The sequence below is a fragment of the Cavia porcellus genome, unplaced genomic scaffold, assembly GCF_034190915.1.
Source record: "Cavia porcellus strain 051 isolate PalLab524CR breed Dunkin Hartley unplaced genomic scaffold, mCavPor4.1 scaffold_15, whole genome shotgun sequence".
Lineage (NCBI taxonomy): Eukaryota > Metazoa > Chordata > Mammalia > Rodentia > Caviidae > Cavia > Cavia porcellus.
In genome coordinates, this window is record NW_026947498.1 from 70740710 (window position 1) to 70765948 (window position 25239).

Below are 25239 nucleotides of genomic sequence, written 5' to 3' on the forward strand. Positions count from 1 at the left end.
TTACAGTTTGTTTGAATCCGCTGGCTAGGTGTTCCTGCCCACTGCAGTGTACTAGGGAGACACAGACTAGGGCAGCATTATGTTGGGCCTGCCCCTCCAGGTCAAACTACTGAAGGCTACACTGCTAGGGTGCACTGCCACGCGCAGGGACTTGGTTTGGGCTAGCCTACTGGATCTTAGTCCGCGGCGTCACCGAGGCCAAGCGCTCCCCACCAATCCTGCTTGAGAGGGGAATATGCGACTAAAATCACTGCAGCATCCTGTGACGGTTAGTCTGCCCGGTCCCAGAATGTCCTCTGTTGGAGCCTCCTTATCTATGGAGGGGTCCCCGTTCCTCTCACTCACTGCAGGTCAATGCAGGGCTCTCTGCCAGTCCCGCTCTCAACTCCGTTCACTGATTCCCGCTCTCAGAGGTTTCACGTCTCTCTCCCTGCTGTGGCGGTTCAGACGCAGCAGCGGAGGCAGGAAATTCAAATCACGGCTTCCAGAGGCCTGGGTTCCAGCTTCAGTGCTGAGATTTTATCTGTTCCGATCATAGCACCGGGATTGCATTTCCAGTTGGTTTCTCTCAGCTTAGTTCCTTCCTGATTCAGCAGGGTATATCTCCTTCTGCTTAGGACTCCCCACTACGCACCATTCCTGGATTCTAAGCTGGCTAACTCAGAGAGCCTCCGTAGCTGCTGTTATCTATCCGCCATGTTCTCCCGGAAGTCTCCTTTTTCTCAAATTTAAAAAGAACACAGTAAACATTTTTTCAATATAATAGGTGGAAATGGAAGGAAAGCATTTTATTGGATCTCTCATTGATATTGATCATCAGAAATATTCAAAGCATAATTAGTGATTCCACCACAGTACTAAAGGCAAGTAGACCAGGTACTGCATAGAGAGGGGGATACTGGCCTTGGGAGTGAGCAGTAGCCCTCTATGTCTCGTCAAATCTCCATGCTATGCACTATGAAAAATTAAAAGAGACCCACAATTTCTGTCTTTAAGGAATTATAATCTAGTGAAAAATAAATGTACAATAGGTATGGTGGAAATGAAAGGTAAAGAAAGTGCTCAAAAGGAAAGAAAACTGGGATGAGGGAAAGGAGAAAAGAAATAAGGGAAAAGATTATGTACATACAGATGTATATATGTATATGTGTGTATGCATATGCAAGATAGGTAACTGTGCTACTAATCTCTTAATTCATCAAAACGAGTTTGTGTTTTCATTGATTTTTTTTGCCTAAATCTTGTAATCTGAACAACTACTTTGAAGATAACAATATGCAGTATATTAACTAGTGTTAAAAAAAAGTATATATCAGGAATATTCTTAGCAGTTCCATAATAACAAAGAGGACAGAATCATCCCTTTGGGTTTTTGAGAATTCCTAGTGAAATCTAGGAAGAATGCATTACTTCACTGGTGATCCAGAAAATATGGCTGTGGAGGGGATAATGCAGTGACCTTTGGAGTAAGTCCCATCTTCACTTCTTGCCTGAGATGACCATTTATAGGAGCTGCAAATGCAAGCAGAAAGAAAAAGTGAGAGCTTAAATAAGACAGTCTTTCACACTCAGATTCTTAGCAGGGATGAAAGGTTCTCAGGCAGATGAAGAAAAAAATAGTGAGGAAGCAAGCCAGGAAAATGCAGAGGAATTAATGTCATGAAGTAGGCAAGTGGCAGACAGTGAAGCAGTGTAGGAAAGAAGGACACGCTTCTCTTTTAGATCTTGCATGACAGCTTTCCCACTGGGGTGGCTGCAGGACAGCCCTTTCGTGCAGCAGTGGGACAAGGTTGCTGGCATCAACTGGTAGGGGAAGGGTCTTGTTTCTCTCTCGGGAAGAAGAAAGGCATGTCGTGTGTGGGTAACTCCCAACTAAAAGGTTTGAAGAGCACTTTGTATTACTTGGTGCAGAAAATTGGGAGCCAGTAGGTGCCAATATCCCTTACAGAACCTACCACAAATCCCTTATTAGGTCCATGGATTGACTTCTCGTTTGCTACATTTTACTTTCCCCTGTTGGGAACACATAGCACATTTAGAAGACACTGAGACTGTGTTCCTAATGATTTTAAAGTTCTGGATAATAAACTGAAAGTGGTGTTTTTATATCTCATTTCTTGCGATATAGTGACTATAGAAAAGAAGGGTGTCTAAGAAGCAAATAGATACATATGGCATGTTTTAAAGTTTCCTGGACTGTGTCCTATAGAACCAGTATGATAGACTTCTGGCAAGGGGCAGAGGGCATCTTATAACATTTGAAAAGGATATCAATGGAGGAAAACTCACTGATCACTTTGGAGTATTTAAGTGAATTTTGAAGTAGAAGGAGAAAATTTTCCCAGAAAGCCAAAACCAGAAATATGTCAGGCAACATACAGGTGACATTAAAAAGTACCTTGTAGAGGAAGCCAGACCACCTATGGTCATGGACTGCTCTGCACATCCTTGGAATAAAGCCTACTCTTTTACTTAAAAAAAAAACAGTACCTTGTAAATAAAATACCCTTAGATCACATTAGCTTAAAGGAAAACAAACAAAAACCATATGCATAGCCTTATTTTCCTATCAACTAACAGAAGACGTGTTTAACATGTAGTATGCTTATATTTTTAACACAAAAAGATGAATATGTCAGATGTTCCTGAGACCTTGTTTAGAGTATTAAGCTCAAAACTAGTGGGCTGGGGATTTAGCTAGTAGCATAAGTGCCTGCCTGGCAGGTGCAAGGTTGTGAGTTTGATCCCTGGCACCAAAAAAAAAAAAAAAAAAAAGAAAGAAAGAAAAAGAAAAAGAAAAAAGAAAATGACAATAGAAAAAAATTTTTGTCTAAAGGACATGTTCTCAGAGGAGGAGTGAAGCTATATTTGGAAGTTTCCCATCGTTATGAAATCTACTAACCTAAGGATAGTAAGCAATCTGGAGAAACAGTATGAAGACAGAAAGAACACACAAATAAGCCATCATATTTCTGAAGAGGGCCATACTCTGTTATATCAGATAAAGAAAATGGAAAATGTTCAATTCTATTCTTTAGAAAAACCATGATAGTAATAAGTCTTCAAATTTCCTAGAATTTCTTAGAAATTTTTGTGACATGGTAAAAAAAATAAGTTGGAGAGAGCAAAGGATTCTATGTAATGGAAAGTGAATCATTATAGAAAACATTTTAAAGGTGTAGATCATGTCTTAACCGTCAAGAACCTTGACCTTTAGATACCAGGATTTAGACTTTATTCTTAGAGCAGAGAGGAATGTTAAAGGCCTTTGAGTGGTAATTAAATTAAAATATCTCTGCCTCAGAGAAACAAGACTTTCTCTATTCCTTGGCTGTTTAAATCACATATGGAATATTGCATATAATTTTAGAATATAAATTTCCAAAATGATATTGACAAAATACACTGCAATTTTTGGAAGGCCACCAGGCTTGTAAAGTTCAAGTAACTAGATATGTTCAGTTTTGATTAAATGCTTTATAGCAGGCAGTGGTGGCAAGTTTGATAGTTGAAGGTCTTCTGTGGAAGAGATAAGCCTAAAAGGTAGAGTAAAGCCAATTTTAATTTAATTCAGGTATAATTTCTAACCCACCAGATGCTTTTTTTTTTTTTTTTTTTTTTTTTTTTTTTGTCCTTTTTGAGACCGGGTCTCACTATGCAGTTCAGGCTGGCCTTGAGCTCACTTTGTAGCCCAGGCTGGTCTCGAACTTGCAACGATCCTCCCACCTCAGCCTCCCGAGTGCTAGGATTACAGGCATGAGCCACCACGCCTGGCTTACCACCAGATGCTCTTAATGTGCTATCCAAAAGCAGAATGAAATGTCCTGTGATACAGTGTGCTTCTTGTTATTGGAAGTTTTCCACTGAGAGGGCACCTTTTTTCCCTAAGGAATAAACATCCTCAACTCTAATTACTTCCTTCCCCAGTTTTTTTTTCTTTTCTGATACTGGGAATTGAACCTACAGCCTTTATACTGAGCTGTATCCTTAGCCCCTTTTACATTTTTATCTTTGAGACAGGGTCTTACTAAGTGGCTAAGTAGCCACTTAGGGCTCAAACTTTGGATCCTCTTGCCTTAGCCTGCCAATGTGCTGGGATTATAGGTGTGTACCACCATGACTTTGTTGGTCAGTGTTCTGTCACTGGGATTAAAAAAATATATATAAACAGTATATAAGAGGAAAGCCTTTACTTATTTATTTATTTATTTTGTACCAGCAATTGAACTGAGGACCTTGTGCTTGCCATTCAAGGGCGTATGCCACTGAGCTATATATCTGCCCCAGAAAGACTTATTTTGGCTTATAGTCTCAGAGGTTTCAAAGTATGCTCACTTTTCTCTGTTGCTTCTAGGCCTATGGCAGAGTTGAAACACCAGTGCAGAAGGGTGTAGGGGAAAAGCTGCTCACCTTATGGTAGCCAGGAAGCAGAGAAAAAGGGAAGAACTAGAGAAAAAGGGGCCAGGGGGCAGATACAACCCTCAGTTCCAGGCCCATAACTTCCTTCTTTCAGCTAGGCCCCACCTCCTGAGTCCCCCTCACCTGCCATAAATGCCATCAAATTATAATCTCATCAGTGGATTAATCTACAGAGGGTATTAGACCCACAAGATCCAGTTGTTTCTGGAAACACAGTGATACCTAGAAGTGGGCTTTACTAATTTTCCCAATCAAGTTGACAATCAAGATTAACTATCACAAGTACTTTGACACAGTCACTTTTAATTCAAATTTTGAGTGAGTTGAGATCATCCGTGTGTTTTAATTTTTTTAAAAAAGTTTATTTCTGAAGCTCTACAGGAAACTAGTTTGGTAAGAAAAACTTACAGTTGTTACTATGTTTGTTGCCTTTCTCCCATTAAGTTTCAGTGTTTCTTCAGTTGAAAAGTTACCATCACTCCATCCCTGACCACCAGCAAAGGCTTGAGCCCTTCCACTCTGTTAGTCTGAAGTGCAGGGAAGTCCTTATTTCATTTTTAAAAATCTTCTTGGTTACAGATTAATAAGATTGGTCTTTCACAAAGGATTCTAAAGAAACAACAAAAAGTAAATTAGACAGAAGTACACTGTATAGTGATCTTGTATTCACTGTACTACTTCTAAGTCCAAGACACTTATTCTAGTCGTAGACTTCTTTTGATTTGATATATCTAATTCACTGATTGCCATTTTTTTCTGCATTGAGGTAACCCTAACAATAGCAAAAATGATAATAATAGCTAATGAGTACTTTCTGTGTACTGTCCCAATTTTTTGTGTTTTTGTGTCATTTAATCCTTTGCACATCTCATGGAATAGGTATTTCTAATTTAAAGATACGGAATCTGAAGCAAACAAGTTAAATGAATAAGTTGACAAAGCTGGAAAATGATAAAACTGATGTTTAAATCCTTACAGGCTGGCTCCAAGGCTCAGGCTCTCAACCATCTTGCTGTTTAGTCTTCCGATTCCAAAGATCTTTGTATGACTCTATGATCAGGGAGGCAGGGACCTCACTGTGTCCCACGACTAGGGCCCAGTCCTCTTTTGGCCTTGAATCTGGGTCATCCCTCAGATATCTAGTCATACCTTACCTTAGTGCTGTGACCACTGGAGCACTGAGTGATGCATTTCCCTGTCTTGTCGCTAAGATCTCCTTTGGATCACAGAGTCACTTTTATGATCCCCCCACTACATCTTTTTAATTATTTTTGATCATAGGCCTCTGGAAATCCTCTCACTGCTTTTTGTCTTTCTTTGCCTGTCCCCAGGCTTACCAGAAACACAAATTGTATGGGGCTCTGCTGGCTCTGCTTCCTACAGAAACTTAGCCAAACCTAGTCAGTTTAACAATTGACTTGGCCAGTGACTGGCCTGAATCTTCATCTTCACATTCTAGCACAAAATGGTAGACCATGCTTGGCCGACACCAGGAGATTATTTCATCCCTTTCCTTCTGCTTTCCACTAAAAGCAAGCCATCGCAAATGTAATGTCTCAATTTCAAACTCATTCATCCTCCTTGATAACTCCCTAAGCCCACTTGAAAAGTGCCCCACAGTTCTGACCTCTTATCTGTTGGGCCATATGGTATAGTGCAGAAAAGCACAGCACTTGGGAGTCCGTCTGCTCTTTACATTTTGGGCCTTACACCTTAAGACAACCACTTAATTTCTCTGAGCTTCAGTGCCCTTTTTTGAGCTGATAAAGACAGCTACACTGAAGAATGATGTGAGAAATGATGTGATGGAAATAACACATGGCAAGTGACTAACAGAGAATGTGGTTCACAGAAGTTGCTCCATGAATGGTGGCCTTTGTAATAGCAAGTGGTAACCACAGTAGTGCTGGTGGTTGGTGATAGAATATATCTGAGCTTTATTCCCTTCTAGGTTAAGCTGTCAGGTACCGTGTGTCATCTCAAGACTCGATGTGGCATGATCTGCTTACTAAGTTAAAAAGAATAAGCCTGTCCTTTGGGATGGCTGGGTGCCAACAGGACAGTACTGAACTGACATGCATCACTCACGAGTTAAGCATTATGGAACAGTGGTCATCCATTCCAACCAGTCAAAACCAAGAAAAGTCAATAAAGTGATGGTGTATCCTGCCTCAGAGAAGGGGGTACGCAGTAGCTGGGCCTCCAGGAGCCAATGGTGTTCACAGCTCCAACGTGGAGAACAGACAGTATGCAGTGGAAAGATTCTTAACAGGCAGCAGGTCTCCAGCCATGGGCCGCTGTTCAGAAGTGGAATTCCTGGAGTACCCTTAAAGAAACCAGCTGGCTCTTAGGAAAAAGAAAAAAGTGTAGTTATCAACCCCAGAACCAGGGAAGGGCTGGGTTGGCTCCTATTGGGCTTTGTCATGGGAGGGCCAGTCTGTGGATTCAGTGTATGATTCTGCTTGGTTTTTGTAACTGGGCTGGAACTGAGCCTACCATGGAGCCCAGAAAAGAGAGAAAGGAAAAGAAAAAGCAGTAGCCAACTAAGAGGAGACTGTTCTTTCTAAAGGCTTCTGAGTCGGCTGTCCTCAGAGGAGTGTCAGATGTGTAACCGCTGGATTTCACAAGGAAGCAAGTGAGAGTGATGTGTAGATGGAGAGGATAGAATTCATCTATCAAAAGGCAACTGCACAGGCTGGAGAGGGAATGGGTAAGGCTGTTACCCAAGAAATCTTCAGTGTCTGCTGGTATTGATTTTAAAAGAAACTATTTATTACTGCATCTTCCAATAATTAACTTCAACACAGGTCCACCTGCCCAGGTTAAAAGAAACAAAATCAACTTCATTATTCTTTCTGCTTCCTTTGTTTCTGTGACATTGTACCAGCAGGGTGGGCCTCCAGAGCATTCTTGCTGCATGGAAGCCAGCATTTGTCTAAGCTGAGACTAAGCCGGAACCAGGAATGAACCCGAGAAGAGTCAGATGCAAATCTCACAGCAAAGCTATTCTGCCTGCGTGCAATGAGCTCCAAGAGTATTTGTTAGGTTTTAAGCTTACACTTTGAAGATAAACTAAGAACAAGTAATAACAACAGCCAAATATAAAAACATACTTTTATTGGCTGAGGATTCAACTCAGCGGCATAAGCGCCTGTCTTGCAAGCGCATCGTCGTGAGTTTTTTACCTGGTACCGGTAAAAAAAAAAATCCCTGAAACACCTCTGTAGAGTTCATGTAAATATTTTCCTCATTTTTCAAGATGAGGAATCAGGCCTACAGATGATCATTTAAGTGGAAGAAATAGTTCTGACCCCAGAATTCATACTTACAGCATTCAGAGTAATGGAAAAAACTAGAATTATTCAACCCTCCTTTTAATTATTTCTAAAGGAAATTTCTGTGTTACTTTTATTTCTCCTTATTTTTAATTACGTTTTAAGATAAAAAAAAAAACCAGACAAGTGAAAAGAAACAAAAATAATCCACCCACTGAGTTGTCTGACAGTTGCTAATACTTGGCATTTATTCTTTCAGATATTTACATCTATATGGGTACATTTGATAATCAATTTTTGTGTTAATGATATAGCCATGATAATACATACCTATGATATTTCTCTTGCTTGGTGAAGTTTTCACTATTAAGAAGACTATCATTCTTTTCCAGATAGTAGTAATTTAATAGAGTATTGAAACTGTGTAAAGAGAAGCAAAATAAGCATTGGAACAGAATTCTGGATTTGAGCCAGGTGTTGAAACTCTCCCCCCTCCCCCAGTGTCGGAGAATAGTATTTTACAAGTTTCCTCTCAAGCCTTCCCGATTCTTCATTTCAAGTGTGCGTGCTACAGGGCTGTGAAGTCCTTCTAAGCCAGAAACCTGATCGGGGCGAGAGGTAGTGACATTGGCAGTGGGTGACATTTTCTAGGACCCTCTCTCCCCTTCTTGTGTACATAGAAGACTTCTAGGAGGCAAGAATTTTCTGGCTGTGGCATTCAGATGGATGGCGGTAAGTCAGGAATATCTGGGTGAAAGGTAAGGCTTTTGTGAACCTGCCAACAGATGAGGCAGTGAATATAAGGAGCCAGCACCAAAGAGTCCTCCATTAAAGAGTCTTAGGCATAAGCGCCTGCCTTGCAAGCAGGCAGTCGTGAGTTCAATTCCCGGCACCGATAAAAAGGAAAAAGACCAAAAAAAAAAAAAAAAAAAAAAAAGAGTCTTAGGCAGATATATTATACAAAACAAAAAATGAATGCACAACATCAACCAGAACAACTCATCAGGCAGACTGTTTTTTTTTTTTTCTCTGCCAATGAACAACTGAAGGTGTTTTCATAAACCAGTTTTGTTTAAAATAAATTTTTAACAGGAGGAAGAGCCACTGCCAAGTCCTGACAGGAACAAATCTGAGTATTTCACCTGGAAAGGAAGCCAGGCTTGGGCAGACAGAGTTGTGCCTGCTGCAAGTACCCGGGGATATTCAAGCATCATCAGGATTGGTGCCCGTATTTATCTTGGGATTCACAACGCAGATGTCCTGCCCTGCCAAGACACTGCCCTTTGGGTTTAAGCAGAACCTAGTGCAGATTTCCTTCTACAATCTAAGAGCCACTAACAGAAAATATTGACAACTTGGCTGTAATTACACAGCTCCATGGCTTTTCACACTGTGAGCTGTTTTGTACAGCAGAGTGTATCATAGCCTGAACAGTGCCCAAAACGCATTGAAATAGCACTGGTGATCTTGGGTTCATCACACACCTAAAATTTGAAAATATCACTGAAGAAAGAGGCAGGGAGAGAGTCTAAAAAGGGAACTCCAGATCTATGTGATAGACATGTTCACTTTTAATTTCCTTCATGAGACTTAGACTTTGCTTAAAATTGTGGACTCTTTAGTGCCTCAGGGATTTCCAAGGTTGGTCACATTTGTTGTATATATAGCACATAGAGTTATTTGGATGTGGACTTTGGATCTAGTGTCTCTGTCACTCTGGCACAAGTTTTAAAGCTTATAAAGTTAAACAAGTTCCAAGTTTGAGATTTACTCTAGTAAATTACATTCTACCATATCTTCTGGGTACCCAGAAACATGACATCAAAAAATCTGAACATGGAATAATTTTCTGGTTCTCCTGTTCTCTGTGTGTCTTGAATGGAGGCCATTTGTATAATATCCTTGTGTATTGTAATGTAAATAACTAAAATCCAAGAATTGTAATCCTTTGTTCAGTCCTTCTCACAATCCAAAAACTTTTATCTGTAATACCATTGAGACGTTATTGGAATCCTGGCAAGTTAATTTTAATCTGCCACCTCCAATGCAACTAACGGTGAGAGTAAAAACATCAAGGCATTCAAAGTTAAGGGCAGCCAAGGGGTTCTAAACCTGATCCAAGTGAGGCTATGTAGACAAAGACCATGATCTAAGACCTGTCCTAGAACTTATTATCTTGTGAAGAGGTAGGTGGCTCGAAGATGAGTGACAGTGAGGATGGTGAGTAACTTGAGCTGGCTGGCCAGGTCAGGAGAAAAGCATCTGTGCAAAATGCAGGGAGAATGACATACAGAAGGATCACTCTGCATAATCAGTTAAGGTAGCACTTGAATTGCTTTTGAAGGCTGCTGCTTCAGTTTCTGATATGTAAACTTTCATACTCTGGGGACTCATAGCCTGTTAATTTTGAGGCTCACACCAAATTGACATTCCTAGAGCTGAGTGGCTTTGCCATCCTGATCTTTTATAGAGAACAATATGCAAAAACACAGGAGACTGCCAGCTGACTTACAAGATTACATATCGGGGCCGGGTGTGGTGGCACAGTCCTATAATCCTAGCACTCAGAAGGCTGAGGCAGGAGGATCGTTGCAGGTTTGAGATGAGCTTGGGCTACAAAGTGAGCCTACAAATGCCAGCCTGAACCACATGGCGAGACCCTATTTCAAAAAGACAATAATAATAATAATAATAATAATAAGATTACATTTCAGTACTTCAGTTGGCCTTATTTGCATTGTTTAGAGCCAATTAGAGAGAAAAAAAACATAGCCAACTCTCTATATATTTATATATAAAAATAAGACTTGATTTAACTAATCTTGCACTTGTTCTGCATTCGAGGAAAGGCACCCATATAGTGTTCTACAGCTGTGCACAGACTCGCAGCTCCAGATTCTTCCTGCCGTCCTCCTCGCAAAAGGACAAAATTCAATGGGATGCATTCAAGGATTGCACTGCCTATTGGGAGGCCCAGAGATACCCCATTTACATATATAGTTACCTAACCTTGCCAACTCTCAGTTTTTACCTCTAAAATGGAAACAATGTCTGTTCTGTCAGAGCTGAAGTAGGCATTAAGTAAGACCATGTGCATAACAATACTTTAAGTCAGAGCAAATGTAAATTTTCCTCACTATTATTCAGGACATATAGTGACAGTGGATGAGCTCATATCTGGAACACGCTCAGAAAAGAGGAACTAAAGAGACAGAAAAGATTGAGGAGACTGCCTCAAACTGGGAGTTTCCCTAGAGAGGGTGTGCAGACTGGTCTCTGAGTTAACTGAACTCTTGACGCCACACACTTCTTCACTGCTTGGAGGCCAGATTTCCAGGCTACCTGGACTATCCAGGATGCCTTCCACACCCTAAGGCTAATGATTTAATGGGCAAGGATCTTGCTCTTTATGTAAGTTTAGGTCAGTGCGACTTTGTGGGCAAAGTGGTTGTAAATGGAAACACCATGATACTTTGTATTTGGACTGCTCTGCTTATTTTATAGGTCTTTCCACTGAGACAAAGAACAAGGTATCCGTGCTTACAGTGTCCTGCTCAACAGCAGGCACTGTTCCTACAGCCCATGCCTTGGCCTTAAACCACCACTCAGGGCTATGCTAGCTCTTGCATCTACCCTTTGGGTCTGAAATGCAATTCATGCTTCCCATGCCTTACTTACAGAGTGTGATTCCTCAAGGGTCACAGCAGTGTTGCCTGATTTCAGCCATGTGGAGGGACCCTGCTAGGACCTGTGGCAGAGGTTAAGGTTTTCCTCTCCCTTCCTCAAACTACAGTATGGTTTGGGCTGCATTCAGGGGGCCTGGTGCAGGACTGCAGCTCCTGTGCCAAATGTGTCACTCCCTGCATGTCCTGGAGCAGCCCTGTTTCCTGCATTTCTCTTAGGTGATCATGATGATTATTTTAACAGTATACCTGGTGAAAGTGTGAGTGACTTTCCAAAGCCGCCCTGCTACCCTCACTCCAAGGTGAACCAGTGAGGAGAGGACAGAGGATGATTCTTTCAGCTCTGAATCTATTACCCCTCTTACTTTTTTGCATCACTGGATCGATATCTTGCTAATTTTTATCTAAAGGGCCAAACAGTTTCAATCTGTATCAGCCTGCCAGTTTCATCCATGGAAGGACTCAAGACTAGACTCCTGCCTGTCACTGTGCTGCTGTTGGCTCTGTGTCACAGGCAATAAGCCTTTTAATATCTGTTGGATAGTGATAGGGACACCTTTCAGCCGAAACTTACAGTCCCACTTCAGACGTGGGCTTTGGGCCAAAGCCTGCCTCACTTCTGAGCATTTTCAAATTTGACAAGCCTGTTACTTCTGACTGATGAGGAAAACACCTCAGCGTGGTGAGCATATGCTGCTGGCCCTGTGCCCAGACAGAATAATTTCTAGGATTGCATAGCTGATTCCTTTTAACTCAATCTTTTTTTGTATACATGTGTCATACGAAAAGCATGTTTCTTTTATGCTATGATGAATAATTTCATAAAGTCCAAACTGAGGCAGATGAGATGTCAGAAATTTTATGTGCATTATTATTCTGTATTTCACTGTTGTTGGCCAGGTACAAATGTTTTTAGGATCTCCCATCTCCCAAACGAACCCCTCTCTAAGGTAAATATATTTATAATGACATTTCTGTATTTCTCTTACATGTACTCATATTCACCTGTCAATTAGAAATATATGTTGAATCCTTATCCTTACCTTTAAATTTTGTTTTGTATTTTTAAAATTTTGAAGAAATTTCCTGCTTGTGGTAACAGCAAGTAAAACATTACAAAGATCTGCAAGGAAAAAGGCTACTGGTCCCTTTATATGTACCCCATCTTTTCATAATAATCACACATTTATAAGCACAAATAAAAAATAAGCAAACAAATACAAAATCTTCAGTTTACTTATAGAGTGGTTTCTGAAGAAAGCCATACATATAATTTTTTATTTTCCAATTTTATCTGATAATAAAATTAATACATGTTCACCATAGGATTATTGGAAAAGTAAGAAATAGTGGAAAAGAACATTCATCCTTCATGTCATCAAGAGATAACCACTGTTATTACTTACTGACAAATTCCCATTCAGCACAGCAGATAACAAGAATGTTTGCTTGAGATCAAACACGTGATTTTTAGGTCAAAATTTACTACTTGTTACTATGAGAGCTTATGCAAATTCTTTTACTATCCTAAGTCTCAATTTTCTATCTATGGTGTATTGTAATAACATAATTTACCACATATAATAACACAAGTTTATCCCGAACTGACAGCCATCATTATTAGTAATTTTAATAGATAATAAAATTAGAACTACACTTTCCTGATTTCTTCATTCCATGTCATATCAGGAACATTTCTTTAAGGCATTATTGGTGGTTCAAGTTGGCAGGAACAGGGGAAGTATGGATAAATGACTACAATTAGAATCACTCGGGCAAATTTTTAAGCCCTGTGCAAGCTAGTGTCCCGTCTCCCTTCCCCTGCCAAACCTGACTTAAATAGGGCTGAGCCCTGCATTTTCTCTAAGTTCCTTTCTCCAACTGACCAGCCCTACTGCTGCCCACCCTCCTGCCTACCCCACTTCCCACTCCAGTCCTCTGAGAAGCACAGGTTTAGCTGTTAGAAGGACTATCAGTAAGCTGTTTCGTTACTTATAGTAACAAAACATTATAGTAAACTGAGGAATTTTATGGTCCTCTCTTTGGGGCTTCCTCTGTGGTCTTATGATTTAAAACAGTGTTGTGCAACAAGAGGGCAATTTTATCCCTCGAGCTCTCATCCTGGGGTATTTGTTAGCATTTGGGGCCATGTTTCATTATTGTATCTGGGGAGGAGGTTGTTATTGGCATCCCACGGTAGGGGTCAGAGACACTGCTGATCAACCCATTGTGCATAGAATGGTCCCTGCGTTTGCTTCCTAGGGTTTCCATGGGAAAATTCCATAGGCTAGATGGAGTAAAATAGGAGGAAAGTCTTATCTTGCAGTTTTGGAAGTTAGAAATCCAAGATCAAAATGTTAGCAAGGTTTGTGCCTTCTGTGGGCTGTGAGGGAGAGTCTCCCTTCCAAGTACTAAGCAGGCCTGACTCTGCCTAGCTTCCAGGATCAGGTGGGTTTAGGGTGATATGGCTATAAACTGTGAGGAAGAATATGGTTCATGTTTTTTCCTAACTTTCAGTGGTTTACTGGTAGCTTTGGCATGCCATGGTTTAGAGCTTCATCTCTCCAGTCTTGGCCTTCATGCCACACGGCTATTTAAAATGTCCATTTTCATATAGCCATCTCTTTTATGAACATCAGTCCAATTCCATTATGGGCTACTTTTCTCCAGTTTGATCTCATTTCAACTAATTACATTTGCAATAAGAATTATTTTCAAATAAGGCTACATTAATAAGTGGGGTTTTGGAGGTGATCAAGTCCCATGAATGAGATTAGTACCTTAGAGACTTAGCTGGTTCCCTTCCACTATAGAAGAACACAGTTAGACATGCTGTCTATAAACCCAGAAGCAGGCCCTTAGCAGATACCAGATCTTGTGGCACCTTGATCTCTGGAACTATAAGCAATACTGTGATCAGCATGTTTCTGGGTACAGAAAGCCCACAAGTGGATTGTTGCTAACAGCATAAAAAGGAGAGGTGGAGGGAAAGATGATGTGCTGTTGATTGCCCCGGAGAAGCTTGTCACGCTGGTTTTCCTGATATGAACTCAGCTGTTCTCTTTGTCAGAAGAACTTCAGGCCCTCACTGTCACTGAGAATGGCTGTGGGGAAGCTCTGGTCCTTACGTTGAAAGTTGCTTCCTAGATCCAGTATAGATCCTTCAACCTGCTGATACAGATCCTTCATCCCACTAGAGCAGACTTTCAAGCTTCCACCACTGACCTTGAGTTCTTCCTAGGGGAGATCCTGACGGAGACTTCCACGAGACATTGTCGTGGGCTCTAGGTCTTCAGCTGGACCCATGCAGAACATTACTATGGGATCTAGACCCTCAGCTGGATTTGGAGGTCTCTAATTCATGGACAGATCACTTGCACTCTTCTGCATTTGACTTTTTGGATGAATATTATAAAATAATCCTATAAATTACACATTAAATCTATTCCCTTATAAACCCTGACTACAACAAATACATTTTTTATTATTTTTTAAACTAACTAGTCTAAGATATTTTGTTAGAGCAACATGAGTGCTTGAGACAGGTGGGGAAAGTACAGAATCTAGAAAGGGGGAAAGTGGGCAAGAGCACCACCCCGTAGGATCAGTGACCCTGGGTCAGGACGAGGCCGTGGGCTCCCTGTACACCTGTAAGATATGCCCAGCCCCGGACCCACAAGAATATTTGTGTGCAAAATGGGGCACAGGGGAGGTATTACTGTGCCAAGGGAGGGAGCAGCAGAAGTGTGAGCCAAACCTCTGCTTTGGCAGCTTAATCATCTGACTTCCATTCCCTGGCCAGGCACAGCCATTTTTCTCTGTTAGGAGTGGAGCAAAAGAGGAAAATAGACCCTCCACCATTGTCAGCAATATTTTTAAGCCAACCGTCTTGTCTCTCCAAGTCCTGCCTTCTTCCTCTCCACCCACCGCCTCCCACAGACAGCCCAACTTAGACTATGGAAAACAGGAAGAACAGCAACACTGCCAAGTTACATCTTTCAAGAAAGACATTGCTTTGGGTGTGCTCCTGTCCTCAGATTGCCAAATGCTGCAGGCAGGTGGCCTTATTCTGTTCCATGGGGATGTAGCTCACCAACTGCTTCTTTAGCTTCAAGAATCTGTGCAAGAATGGGTTGCTGTAGGGCCAGGGACACTTTGCATTCTGCATGTCCACTTCTCAATACTTATATTAACATATTTTTGTTCACATTCTACTGGGTACATGTTCACGTTCATAATTGGTTGCCAATCTGAATAGAAGAGGAAAAAGATGGAGAGGGGAAGAAATCAGAATTAGAAATTTTGTTATCAAATTCCAAGAGTGATAGGTTGCTTCCCAGCAGCAATGCAGATGCCAGATGGCTGTACACTAGGGCCTGCTCAGTGGAAGAGGATAAAGCACTTCCCTCTGTGATCCTCAGAGCGTTCTCTGTGTGGCACACTCCTGGCTTTGAGCCCCTACTCAGTTTTCTCTGCTTTTATTGCTCTCTTTGTCTGTCCCCTGAACCAGCTTTGGATCGACTTATTTGTGTTCGAATCTCAGTATCAGCCTGGGCTCTCTGAGAACCACCTTTCAGCTCTGCCTTCTCTGTGCCTTGCAGGAGTAGATGGGAGAGGTCAGGGAAAAGTCCTTCCTTGTGGTGTGTCTCGCTCTGCTGAGAGTGGCTGTTTTTTCTGGAATCTGGCTAGTCTTTTCTTACAGGATGGGCTTGATAATTCCTGTCCCATCATACCGTATTGCACATACTGGCAAGCTCTGAGATGGGTCATAGCTTTTGGTCCAGATGCAAAGTGTTTCACTGTTGTAATTATCATAGTAAATAGCTAAAATGCTAACAGTTATCTCTCTTTATTTCTTTTGCTTCCTGGCCTGAGGATAACTAAATATTCTACAGCTAAGAAGCAGCATACTGAAGCTCCTTTAAAGTATATACGTAAATAAAGAGGGTTGCTGAGAGAAAGAAAGGAAAGAAAAGTCACTAAAAGACAAAACAGAAGCCAGATATGGTGGCACATGCTGTAATCCCAACGCTGGGTGGCTGAGGCAGGAGGACCATAAACTCGGGCCTAACGTAGGCAACTTAGCAGTGAGCTAGCAAGACACTATCTCAAATTTAAAAATAAAAGGGCTGGGCATTTAAATTGGTGCAGAGACCCTGGGTTGTCCCCAGTCCCAGGAGAGCAAAAGAGAGAACAGCGCTAATTATATAGCTCAGTAATTGTCTTTAGCTAGCATATGTAAAGCCTTAGATTTAGTCTCAAGAGAAATGGAGAGAGATTGATTCAGAACTCCCCAGTAAAGAACAACTGTTATTCTTCCCTCAGATCTTATAGATCTAAATGTATTTTAATCACTCAAAGTTAGTTTATGGTTTGAATGCTTGTTCTCTTCACAATTCATGTTAAAATACAGTTGCCATTGTAACAGCATTAAGCAGTGGGACATGCAAGAGGTGATTGGGATGTAAAGGGCTTTACCCTCACGGATGGGATCGGTGTCAATAGAAAGGGGCAGGTTTGGCCTTCTCTTGGCCCTTCCACCTTCTGCCATGGGTGATATAACAGGAAGGCCCTTACCAGGTGCCAGCACCCCAAATCTTAGACTGTCCTGCCTCCAGAATTGTGAAGCAAGATGTAGTCCTGGGTATTTCTGTTATAATAGCAAAAACAGACTAAGATAGTTTATAAGAAAATAAAACTTTAAAAATGTAACGTAAACATACCATTTATAGAAAAAGATGCATTTTAGATGTAAAGAAGAAAACATTTTCCAGCAAATAGAGATGTACATGAGAACAGGAAGGGTGATGATTGTATAAATAAATCTGATAAAGTCAGCATTTAGGTCCTCAGGGATTTGTGTTGGGAGGTATTGCAGTCTGCCATCTGATAGTTTTTATATCAATCCCAATTATAGATGTTTACAGAGTCTCCAGCTAGGACAGCATCTGGCTGAAATTCCTCATTAGATATCCTTTATTTGTACATATAAGTTGCCCTGATAGAAGGAACCACTGTTTGTTGTGTTATTCAGAGCACATAGGAAGATGGTGTTCTTGCAGCGGATGTGACACGGGTGTCCGTGGCTGGTATCCCAGAGTGGTGTCCTCCTTTCCTTCCTCTGCTCCCCACCATAAACCACTTTGCCATTATCAGAGTCCATTCTTTCTTCCCCCAACAAGAGCCAGTGGATGGAGGAGACCTGTGTACTTGCTGAAGTGAAACTGAAAGTATTTTCCTGTATCAGTGATGCTGAACCTTTTAGCTCTTCCAGTGATACAGACAGCCCCTGTGGCACTTGTGTCATAGGCTCTCCGCCATTGTCCTGTGTCATTGTTGTTGATTCTAGATGAGATGCTATATCTATACTATATTTTAAACACATTATGTGTTCGACTGAGTTTATTTTATCCCAGTAACCTCATTCACATTTACATAGCAAACACTTTTCCATTGTTAAGTGGAAGTGGAAAACACGACTTACGATAGAATGTTTGGATCACTGTCTTTTTTTCTTTTTTGAGACAATGTTTTACTGTGTAGTTTAGGCTGGTCTTAAACTTGTAATGATCCTACTGCCTCAGTTTCCCAAGTTCTGGGTTATAAGCATGTACCACCTCATCCAGCTTACTGTCTGTTTTTAACTGAAGAGTACCTACACTATAATGGCAGTATCCATTTAAGTGGCTGCACTGAGATGTTCAGGAGAGCACTGTGCTCAGTACCTACATTGATGAGAAGTTGAGAAAGAAAAGACGAGTGAGATAGGGCTCTTTCCTGCTAGAAGAATGCACTTCTTTCTAGAAAACAACTTATATGTATTCAAAGTATGTCTTAAAACAAAATATAGCTGTAAGAGAGTAAACATTGGTCATAATTCTAAAATTAAAGGCATACAAGTAAGTGTATTGCAAAGTATTAGAGAGAGAAAAGATTTTGTACTGGATTTTGAGGGAATGTGTGATTCAAAGAAAAGTACTTCAAGTGGCACATCTAACCATTTTCTAGTTATGTAATATTCTTTAAATAAGTTACTTTAACTCCCTGAGCCTCAGTGTCCTCAATTGTCAGATGAAATTAATAATACCTAGCTCGTGCTTGACCCCAGACTTTGGAGATAATGTAGACAGAAAGCCTAATATGATACCTAGTGTACCATAGGCACCTAGGTAATTGACAATGCCTTCTTTGACATGTGTTAGTTTCCAGAGATTTGGGGATTTCCCAGAGATATTTCTAGTATTGCTTTCTAATTTAATTATATTATAGTTTAAAAAATAGTTTGTTTGACTTCATTCCTGTCAATTTGTTATTATGGCCCCAACTACGGTTTATTTTGGTAAATGTCCTCTCTGCCCTTGAAAAGAAATAGCTCTCTGCTCTTGTTGAGTGGAGTTTTCTATGTCCAGCTCTAATTGGTTGTGACTGTTCATACATATATCCTTACTGCTTTTTGAGTACCTCTAATTATGAAATTGTCTCTCTCCATGCAGGCTTATCAATTTTTGCTTCACAGATTTTGAATTTCTGGTAATCACATGAATGTTTGGAGTTATATCCCCTTGATGAATTGACCCTTGAACATTAGGAAATGATTCCCCTTTTCTCTGCTAATATTATTTGCTACCAAATCTGTTATGTCTTGAGATTAATGAAACCACCTAACTTTATTTTGATTAGTATTATCCTACTATCTCTTTTTCTATTGTTAATTTTAAACCTGCTTATAACTTTATATTCAAAGTAAAACGTGCTCATCATAGACACCATAGAGCCTGGACTTGATTTTTTTCCGGTCTAATAATCTATACTTTCTGTTTTTTGACATTTAATGTGATTATTGGTATAGTTAGGTTTAAATCTCTCATCTTACTGATTTTGTTTCATCTGTTCTTTGTTCTTTGCTGTCTTTTCTAGATTAATTGAATATACTTTTATGATTCCATTTGATATCCTGAGGTTGCTTATTAGCTGTAACTCTTTGTTATTTTAGTGGTTGCTTTAGAGTTCATAGTATTTTAACTTATAATAGTCATCTATAAGTGATACCACTTTACATATAGAATGAGTCTTCCAATGGTATGCTTCATAGAATTCTAGTTTGGGAGGTTTATTTCTTTAATTACTTTTACAGAGATTTTTCCTCATACTAAAATATATTATATGCACATATTAAAATAAAATTTTAAAAAATACTGGTAAATTTTTTTAGATTAGAAGAAATAAATATAAAAAAGTATATGTCAAAATAATATTGAAAGTTTAAACTTACAAAAATTGAACTTTATACCATATTTATAACAGAAATGGTACCCATTTGAAAAAAAAAAGATGTTGCTCCACTGTTTTTATGTTTTGTTTTGTTTTCTTTTTTTTTATTTTGAAAGTATACAACAGAACAAGTCAGAATAAAGCCAACTAAGATTGTACAGTGAAATTGGTACAGAACTTCACAGCAGGTTACCAGGATAACAGTAATAGGTATCACAGTATATTTTGGTATCTTTATAATAGTTGTTCTTTCAATCACGTATATCAAAATGAGATGAAATATAGAACACTATAGAACTTATCAAAACAGAATATTGAATAGAGCAGTACCATTAATCAGAAAAGAGCAAAACCGTAATAAAAATATTTGCCTTCAAAGAAATGGTAGAAGGAAGTCCCCCTTATTCGCTGTGGCCAACCTCCCAGGAGATGCTCAGATTTCTGGTTCCCATTTGCTAATGGGCGGGGGGAGGGGGTAGGAGAAGGAGGATAGGGGAAGTGGGATATTTGACTTTAGGCCATGTAGAGTAGGTTCACTATTGCTAAGAAGGGAGGCAGGATGGTCATTTGTTTTCACAGCGTCCTCAGTTCCAACATGGCGTGGATCTCAGGAGACACTGCTGGTTCTCCCCCTGGAAGGGCTGCAGTCTGCCACCCTGCCTCCACTTACCAGGGAGGGGAGGTGCTTGCTTGGCTTCCCAGAGTCCTAAGTTCCAACATTGTGTGGATCTCAGGAGACACTGCTGGTTCTCCCCCTGGAAGGGCTGCAGTCTCTTGTTTTGTTTTCTGATTAAAAAAAAAAAAAAAAACAGTCTGCCATCACCCTTATCTTTATTCCCCTGTAGATAGCGTGTCTTTTTTCTCCCTGGTTGTTTTTCCAGCCATTGCTTGGGATCAAACCTATGCTCTCATGCATGGTAGGCTAGTGCTCTGCTACGATGCTGTGACCCTTCCTCTGGCTACTTTGAAGATGTGTGTGTGTGTGTGTGTGTGTGTGTGTGTGTGTGTGTGTGTGTGTATTTCATTTTACCTGCACTTGACTTGGTTTTTATATGCCTTGGCATAATTTTCTTTGTTTCTTTGTTGAGTTTCTAAGATCTGTAGATTTATAGTTTTTGCTAAAATGGAGACTTTTTAGTCATTACTTCTTCAAATAACCTTTACATTCCTCTCCCTTCACAAGGGATTTCAATTACTTGGACAGTGGCTTACTTAAAATTGTTGCACAGCGTACCAGTGCTTTAGTTTTTAAAATTCTTTATTCTTTCAACATTTCAGTGTGAATAATTTCTATTGTTGTTACCAAGCTTGGTAACTTTTTCTTCTATAATGTTTGACATGCTATTAATATGGTTCACTCTATCATCTTTAAAAATGCAAACTTTTTTGCCAGGTGTATTGGCACAGGCTTGTAATCTCAGCACTTGAGAGGCTGAGGCAGAAGGTTTGCCATTCAGTGTCAGCTTGAGCTAAAGTGAGATCACCCCCAGCCTGCACTATATAGGGAACTTTTGTCTCAAAACCAAAACAAAAATACAAACTTTTTTAAAAATATCTTTTACTTTACTTTTTTGAATATATGAAGTGCAGATGTAGTAACCATTTTTAATCCTTTCTGCTATTTTAAACATATATGTCAATTCCACTTTGATTTTAGTTGAGTAAGTTTTCCCTTTTTCATAGGTTATATTTTCTGGAGGGTTTTTTTTGTATATTTGATGATTTTTATTAGATACAAGATATTGTGAATTTTACTTGTATAAAATTTTAGTTATGTATCTCTGTATTTTTATAAGTATTCTTAAGCTTTTTGGGACACAGTTAAGTTGTTTGGGGAAAGTATGATTCTTCCAGGTCTTGTCTTAAACTTCGTTAGGTAAGACCAGAACAGTGCTTAGCCTGAGACAGTGATGGTGAACCTTTCAGAGCTTTCAGTGAGTAAAAACAAACCCAAGCCCATACATTCTCCACCACTAGCCTAGGGATATTATTTACCGCTGCTTCTAATTACTCAACTCCGAGTCCCATGAATCATGAGTTTTCAAGCAGACTGGCGGGAACAGGTCTCTTCCTACCCTGTGTGTGTGCTGGGTGGTGTTATCGCTAATCCTTTCAGGTGGCTGCTCCTCCAGTCTCAGTTTTCTCCCAAACAGAAGGATCTCCTGCAGATTTGTCACAGAAAGGGTAAAGAAGGGATGGGAAAGAGATTTTATTTGCCAACAATAAACTACTCTTCAAATGTAAAGCTTTGGACATGATCTTGACTGCTACAGTTTATTGACATCGAGAGCCAGAAATAAGTGTGGCCTCCCCAGGTGCCCGAGCCTCCTCGGCTCCCTTCTCCCTTCTTACCCTTCCCTGCAATGCATTGCACACGCTTCTCCTGTTCCTCTCACTGCGTGTTGGTTCCAGCCAGGCTGGCCTTGACAGATAAATATGATGAGGGAGGTCTCTCCCAGTCCTGCTCTGCAGTCCACACAGCCTGTTTTGAATAAGAAGGGTGACTTCTAGGCTTGGTCCCTCCTCATATACATGCCACAGAGCCATGCTGATAAACTTTGTGACCCAGGAAGCTGACTTTTGACTCCAGAGGTGCTTTTATTCCCTTTCTATCCCACACCTGCCTTTAGAAACCCTGCTCCCTACGGGTGAAATTCTTAAAGACGAATTATGCTGCAATGTTTTGTTTCTTCCCTGGGGAGTAAAAAGTAATGGGCCAAGACTGCAGTAGGGGTTGAAATGAAGAGTTTAGAGCTGAGTTACTTAGGGTAATCACCTGGTCAGTATAGGGACAGAATGGTTGGGAAGGGAATAACAGAAAATACAGCTATCTCTGGGGCCCAAATCTCTGACTCAGGGACCCTGGCAACCACAAGTTCTGTCTGAAAGTCACAGTGGCTCAAGGCTCAGTTCTCAAAACCCATTGTTGGAATGAATTAGGAAACATCAGTAGGGTGTGAAACCCCAGGCAGAGGCCAGAAGGCTGGGAAACTGTGAATGCCTCAGAGCTGTACTCAGAATGAGGTCAACTCGGGTACTCGGGTACTCCGGGCAGGAGTTTATTTGGTCAGAAGGTTAGCATAAGCCTGTTGTGATCCTTTCCCCAGTTTGAGAGCACTGGTAGGGCTCAGTGTACCCTTTTGGTAATATTTTGGTGCATATTCTCTAAACACATTCTTATTTTAAGGTTGTTCCAGGGCACAGAGGAAAACAAACAGGAACACACAATTTTACATGCATTCTACATATAAAGTCTCATACCAAGTAATTGATGAGGACCAAGTGTTGAACACTGGGATTGCTGTATCATTTATTAATTCACCAAGTAAATATTTATGGAGCACTTGCTTGGCGCTGGCACTAAACAAAAGAGATGACAGACATATCTGCCCCCAGGCAGATGAAAGTCAAGTTTTGTGCTAGGATATGGCAAGTACCAAGGAAGGAATCATTCTACAAGCCCAAAGAAGGGTACCTAAGCCAGGCCTGGGGAAGAGAGTGTAGGAGGAGGATAGGCTTCCTGGAGGAAGTGACACCTAGGCTGGGTCTTAAACGGTAAGTGAGAGTTGATCAAGTAGAAAAGGAAAGGAAAGGGCATCCCATGAGGAAGAAAGGCTGCGTACAAAGGCATGTAGGCAAGAGTCATTGTGTGAGCGTCTGGAAATATAGGCAGTTTAATAGGCTGCTTTCAGTGAGGACGATGTGAAGGAGAAATTAGACGTCAGGTGAAGAAGGACCTTGTATGCCATACTAAGGCAGATTACCCCAAAGGCTTGGGAAACCACCAGACTTTTAAGTAGCAGCAAAATATGACTGGATCAAGACTTTTCGAACCTCTTTCTGGAAACATTTGGGAGGAGGCTGGGCACGGATGGAGCAGGGAGTCCAGCTTTTAGTGCAGACCCGTTGCTCTCCCACCTGTTTGTATCGTCTCTTTCTCTGTATAAAGTCCATCGTCCAGCTCTTTCCTACTTTGTTCAACCTGATTTCCTGGCACTCTCCAATTTTAGTCAGGTTGGCTTAGTTTACCAGTCATGCCTACCCAGTTTCACACTCTGTGTCTGTACAGCCCAGAAGGTGAGCCATAGTCTCTGGAAGGGTCAACACCAGTGTGTTAGTTTCCCAGTGTTGCATGACAGAGACCCGCGGTCTACGTTACATAAACAACAGAAATTTATTTTCCCACAGTTGTGGAGGAAACAAGTTCAAGACCAAGGTGTGGGCAGGTGTTGCTCTTTTCCAAGGAGAATGAGGGAGACATGCCCATTCTCTTCTCTCAGCTGCTGGTGCATTGTTGGCAGTCTTTGGCCTTCTGGGAGACATCCCCAGGCTCTGTCTTCATCTGTTGAGTGGTGTTCTCCCTGGGCAAAAGTCTCTCTAGTGTTCTTTAATAAGGACACTGGGCACATTGGAGGAGAGACTCACTTTCTTCCAGACAACTTGACATTAGTATAACTTGACCACATCTGAAATGATCACATTTCCCAGTAAGGCCTCATCCTGAGATATTGAGAGTCAGGAGTTTAACATGATGGGAAGGTGTACACAATTCATCCCAAAGCATCCAGATCTTCAGCTGATTCCAAAATAGTCCATGAAGATGTGGAAGCTATATCTCCATGGGCAAAGCAAAGCTTCGCAGCCACTATTCATAAACCTAGATCAGTTCCCCGTTTACTCTGTGTTTGACACTGACAGCCTCTGCTTCCAGATTCACACTGTCCACAGTGAGTGCCCATCTCCCAGTCTGACGAGCAGTGTGCTGCCTGGTGGGATGCTGAGAAATAACACATGCATTCCTGAGTCGCCAGCGCCACTTTAGGATGTGTCGGAAGATTTTTTTTTAAATAAACCTACTGAGGAAAAGTTATATACGAGGCTATTACGTAATCACTAGTATCCTGACTTCTACCCTAAGGAATAATGCAAGTCAGTTGCCTTTTGAAATGCCTTAGAGAATACCACACTGTGTACAGATAGGGTTTGGGGAAGTGTGTGTGTGTGTACACGAATGTGCATGTATGCCCTAGTATCATAAACAAAATCACCAGACTTCCCTCAGCCTTCAGGTTCCTGTTCACATTCAGCCTTAACCGGGCACAAGGAATAACCTGCATCTATTCCCTGGCTATGGCCCCCGCCTCCAGTCAGCTGCTTAGAGTTGCAACCCCATCCCCTCCAAAGAGATAGCTCTGTTCTAAAAAAAGATAAAACACCTGCAGTTGCAGGACCCTGGAGAGAAGGCAAAGCAAGCAAGTTAGTGTTTCCGAGGTGTTCTTGTTGGACACACGCGGTTGCTGTGGATGCGCTGTTTCCAGTTCCAGCCTTAGGAGCCTGAGATCTGAGGGCAAGGATGGGACTCCCTGCGGGTGGGGAATAAGGAGCCAGACAAAGGGCATGGAGGTTCTTGCAGGTCTTTCTGCCTCCTTCCCCGGGCGCTGCACCTCTGAGAAACCCCAGAGGCAAGTGAAGCTCCTAACTTGTGCCCCCGTGTATGAGCAGCCGGGATGCTTGCCTGCTGCGAGGCGGAGAGCCAGATCTGTGCACAGCATCTCGGTGCCAGATCAGAAAGCTGACAGTTCCGCGCCTCC

General features: G+C 41.1%; 1 protein-coding gene across 4 annotated transcripts in view; it reads left to right on the forward strand.

Moving 5' to 3' along the window:
- The window catches only part of Kalrn (kalirin RhoGEF kinase), a 581802-nt gene that overhangs the window by 249907 nt on the left and 306656 nt on the right, over positions 1 to 25239 (forward strand). The window lies entirely within an intron of this gene.